Source organism: Erigeron canadensis, chromosome 3 (genome assembly GCF_010389155.1).
Source record: "Erigeron canadensis isolate Cc75 chromosome 3, C_canadensis_v1, whole genome shotgun sequence".
Lineage (NCBI taxonomy): Eukaryota > Viridiplantae > Streptophyta > Magnoliopsida > Asterales > Asteraceae > Erigeron > Erigeron canadensis.
In genome coordinates this window covers 2,683,045-2,689,044 of record NC_057763.1, presented here as the reverse complement: position 1 = coordinate 2,689,044, position 6,000 = coordinate 2,683,045, and positions in this window count along the sequence as shown.

The following is a 6,000-nucleotide window of genomic DNA, read 5'->3' as shown; positions in this document are numbered from 1 at the left end:
TAATTATATGACTTAAATACACTTAAGTAGTTCTAAAAAATCAATTTATGTGAGATGAGACTTGAGAGGGTTCTCTCCCCAAGCTGTAACTCACTAAGCATAAAACACCAAACAGAAATGTCCAAATCCAGAAAGATAGAGCATATTCCAAGATTTTGTACTTTTGAGGCAAAGCCAGAAAAAATCCAAATAAATGTTTTTAAAATACAAGACTATTGAGTTAGTACAATGGAACACAAGTGGGCATTTTAGGGAAAATGATCCATACGGTTAAATTTTATCTAATCTTAGATATTGTCATATTAAAAAAAAAGTTTTAAATTAAACCTTTGGATTTAATAAACATACATAACCCCCCTTAAATTTTACATAATTCTCTCATGTTTTATCTAAGATAGATACTGCATGGTTTACCTAACTTTTCCTTATACTTTTATCTATCATTTGTGACTCTTAGATAAATTGCTTTGTAAGTCTTTTATTAGGACCAAATGCAATGAAAGGCTTGTTGACATTGGAATTAAAAATTTAGCCACATGCCAAGCGGATGAACTTAATATCATTTATCTTTTGACGTCTTCTATTCCTTTCTAAGTACAAATGAGCACTTTTTCACACCTCGACACATCAAAATGGTGTTTCGCCTTAGTCTTATATTAGCAGTAACCTGATAACCATACTATATTCATTTAAATAACTTAAAATTAGACCTTTCTACATACTTTTATTTTTATATTAGAAAGTCACACCGTTTATATATTTAAAGAAAAAAAAAGAGTAGGGTAACTGCTCAGTGCCGCCTTTTGCGGGTTTTGAGTCCCAATACCTCGACGGTGTATGGGGGAGGTTAAGATGTAGGCAGACCTTACCTCTACCTAAGTAGAGAGGTTGCTTCCAGTTTCTACCTAAATGGTAGAAAAACCCTCCAACCTTTGCATGGAATGAGGATCGAACCCATGACCTCTGTCTCCAGAGGCAAGAGTGTTTACCATTGATCCAACCATGTTGCTTTATATATTTAAAGAGCACCTTATTTATATTAAAAATAATTATAATTAAAAAACATAAAATAATATACAAAGAGTAAAACTTATAAACTATCTGACCCTCTTGTAGATATATATAGGAGTATGGGGTTTAACTTGTAACATTAATATAAACTATAAAGAAAAATAAAAAGTAACCATGTCTTTTCTTTCATTACACTCACGTACAAGTCCACCTTGTCATGAACCCAAAAACATCTTCCCTTCCACCCCATGATGACGAGCCGTACTGGTCGAGCCAATAACCTTGGGGTTAGGGCAATGACTCCGACGACACCTGGCTGGGTCCACTACAAACACGCATTATAAACATTTCCAATTTATTCTATTCAGTTTGTTATATAAACGGTTGGGTTATGTAACAAATTATCATATTAAATCACAAAGCACGCAGCGGAAGATTAAAACTATGTAGTTAATTAATTAACCAAAAGATAAAGCATATACCTTTAATTGAAGATGATAAAGTAAGAAACTTTATGATAAGGTTTAAAGTAAAACCTCTCTACGTTTGCACACACGACACTAGAATATATGCGTGCTAGCACTTGATCACGAACCGAACAACCCTTTGTTACTACCCCTTAAAGTCGAACCAACCGAAACCCAAAACCCTTTGTTTTTGGAGATTTCGGCCGAAGCCAAGAAGAGGAGAAATAGAGGAGAGAACTATTAAAAACCTTAAGATTTAATTGTGTTTAAAACCTTAGGTTTAGCTTTGTATTTATAGCCAAAAGTTAACTTGAAAACAAGTTTAGGGTTTTCTAAAAACCCATCATTGTGGCCGTCCACCCCTATTGGGTTTTCTAGAATCTTCCTTTAATTCCATAATACAAAGATAGCCTTACTCCGTTAACTCCGTGAGTTATGTACCGTTAATTTTTAACACCAACTAACGGTCGTTAGTACATTTCGTGATCTAATTAATTAATAAATTACATTAATTATATTAATTAATTATAATTACATTTATGTCGAGACGTGTGACCCCGTAGGCTTAAATACTTTCCGGACATACGTTCATTTTACGTGATCATATACTAACATAAACACACCTTTATATTTAGTTACACTTTCATCTTGAGTTCATTAGTCACCAAAAACAGGAGAATGCCCGATATATGATATTATCAAATGCCAAAGTTGGTTACACTTTATTCGTTAAGTTCCAAAACTTATTAAGTGGTTATACCGAAAAGGTTAACTACGGAACAAGTTTTGGTGTACTCTACAATCTTGAAGTCTAAGAGCACATAAAGAGGTCAATATGCAAGTTGGTTGACTTCTACAAAGTAAACCCCAATTATTTAATCAAAACTCAACTCTTTCTTTAAATATGCTGCTGGCCATAATAGATAATACCCATGAGCCCATAAGGCTTTCACAAATCACATTGATGAATATCTACTTGCACTAGTTTTGATTATTCCATTTATATCATGTAACTACTAACGGATCTTACATCCACATTTTATTGAAAAAACTAAAAACTCAAAAAAATATATAAAAACGATAAAAGGATTGCATTTTATTCTTGAAATAGCATGGGTACTTTTGGATGAGAGTATGATTGTACATATCTCCCATATTCCTAAATTTTTATATTGTTATTCTTTAAAAAGATAACACTAGATCAACTGTTTCATACTTTCATACTTGCGCCTACATTTCTTCAATCAATAATTCACTCCATGGGTTAGGTTTATCTAAACTTCTTTTATTTTCTAGAACTGTAAAAAATACAATAAAAGTGATATATATGATCATGAGTACCAATAACTTTGTAAAATACATATATATATATATATATATATATATATATATATAGGGTTTAGGTATTGTAAAACAAGTATTAAAGTAAAACAAATAAGACAAGATATTGGCCCCTTAGATCATGGTTAAATTGATGTACGAAGATTCACGAAGCAATTAATGCACGATGATTTTCATGATGCATGGTGATCTTCAGTAAAAAGAAACCTATTGTTTTATTTGTAATATTTGTTTTATTTTACTTTAAATTGATATATATATATATATATATATATATATATATATATATATATAATATATTGGGTATGTTAACATTTGAATGACACATTTGAATAAATTTATCTATATGTGAATATGTGATTACAAAACTAACTTAGTGTTGTGAACTTAATTGTACTTTCTAATTAGCTTATGTAGTTGAGCACCTGCCTTACAAGCAGGAGGTCTAGGGTTCAAGACTTGGGAAGTATATGGGAAGTCTTTCTATGAAGGCTTGGCTTGGGTATACCTAGGTTCAAGTCTGAGGAGGCAGAGTTTACCCTTATTGATTGTCATGCCTTCGGGCGGATTAGTAGGGGTTTTCCCCTATCGGGTATTTGAAATAGACATTTTTACTTCAAGGGAGCTTTCTAACGCGGACCCGGTTAAGACAACGTATGTTAGACCTCCTGCTGTCGAATCGCGACACGAAGTTCACAAGCGAAATTCACCTTTCATAAAAATAAATATAAACCTATTAATTCAAAATACACGTCATTTAATACATAATCCATAAGGTTTTTACTTTTTACGGTTCTTGAAAAAAAAAATATTTCTTCAATGATCCTTACGCTGATCACTTCATTAGTATACAAATGGTATCAATGATCAATTATACATGTCTTGTTCATTCGTACATTATATGTAACATCGCATTTTTGGAGTTCAAATCTGGTGGGAAGTCGCGACATTTTAGCTCTCCAACCAAACACATTGACTTTTGATGTGTAATTACGAGTCTTAATATTTATAACACAGACTACCTAGCTACTGAATACTACACACTTGCGGGCAGTGGACTCGTTCATATGCAGTATAATTGAAACGCCTCAACTCAATTTAATCCCAAAGGTATGAACATAAAAGAAAAGAAACGCAAATTAGATAAATTATACTTAGAAAAATACGGCCAATTTTCGCCAAAATTCAAAGTTCTCAAATTTGAAAAATGACAAATTGAACCTTCTTAGAATGTTAATATAAGTCTATTGTATGAGTTTCAGGTCCCGGAAAGATCAAACGAAGCCTCGGTAAAAAAAGTGTAAAAATTACAGAGGAGCACGGCTCTTGTGTCTTGCAGAGGCCGTCCACAAGAGCCGTCCTCTGCACAAAGGCCGTCCTCTTCAGGTTTCGTACTTTTGACACATTGAACAACTTTCGACCCCTTTTTCTCAAAACCGAGCTTCCGACAACTGATTAGCAACTTAGTTTTGACATAAATCAACTAACACTACATTTCCAAAAGTCTCCATACCATCCATTTATACAAACCAAGTTTCTACAAGTAAACGGGTCATCTTACCCATTTTGACACAATTTTCGCCCAAAGTGCAACTTTACATCTTTTCTAAAAAGCTTTACACCTGATCTTTTACATAATATAACAAATATGACCATCAACCCAAAATGTACCAAGAGCCAAAAGGAGAGGGATAACTAAGCCTCTAAACCCAAAAGCTTGTCATTCATCCATGAATGACCTAAATACCTTCAAATCTTGCAAATCTTTACTTCAACCACTTCAAGCTCTAAATGAACACTTTCAAATCAACAATCCTAGTTCCCTCTTCCGGAACTACCTATAAAAAGGGTAAACAACTAAAATATAAGCAAAGGCTTAGTGAATATACTTGCATACATCTATGGATACAAAGGAGGGCAAAGTACAAGGACTTTCACATGTAACCTATGGCATCGTCATGTCACATTTACATATTCACCTTGCACACTAACAACACATATATGGATCCATATAAGCTAAACAATCATAACAAATCATATCTATCGGGATTCTTAGGCCCCGGAGGTTCTTAGGCCTCATGTTACATCAACTATCGGGATTCTTAGGCCCTGGAGGTTTTTAGGCCTCATAAACAATGCCCCACATGGGCTTAACGCCGAACCAATTACCATGCTTGGAACATTCACATCTCATTGTAATTGGCCCAACGTATACATAAAGGTATGCAAGAATACTCACCTCCTCCGCAACTTGGAAAATAAAGCTAAAACGATTATGCACAACAAGCTTCAACCTATGATCATCACATAAAATGCATAAGCTTACATTCACAACTTGACTAGTTCAACCTAGTCATACTCAATCACTAGCCTTTCTAAACCCAAAACCCAACCCATTTGTCATTGAGCTTCATTTTCTTTAACAAACACACTAGGTAGTTCAATCTAACATTTTCATCAACAATTCCATGACTAGTCAAAACTCATCTTTTCTCAAGAACTCAAATTTATCACATGCACTCATTATTTTCATAATCAAACATATCATATAACTCAATGACAACTAGGTTAACTAAGGAATTGGGGAAAAATTAACCATAAATCATTTTTCTAGTAAAACCCCCAAATTGGTTCACTCATGAACCCTAATTTTCAAGAGAATTGACAAAGCTAGATTGGGGAAATTTATTACCTCAACAATGGAAGACAATTACTTGAGATTTTAAATCCACAAATCCTTCCCTTTTTCTTCTCAATTTTCGGCCACCACCCTTCACCACCCAAACCCTAGCTTTTAAATTTACTTGATAGAAATTGATGATGATAATGATTATTATGGATAACCTTTCCTTTGAATTGAAGAATTAACCCTTGATTTTGAAAGGAATGGAAGAAGGTTGCATGAAGAAATTTTTGGAAGAACAAAATGAAGTGTAAAGGTGGAAAAAGGAGATGTGGCTGACATTTTCTATGGGTGCCACGACCCATCTCTAAGAAAAATGTGGGTATTATACCCGCTATCCGCTAAAGTTCCAACTAAATTAACCCCATAACTAAAAATAAAATACTAGAAAATTAATTTAATGCCAAAGCTATAAAAAGGGGTTAATTTCTTTTACCTTAAAATCTTGGGGTGTTACAATAATTTACTTGGTAAATCTGAGGTCGAACATAAGGACTA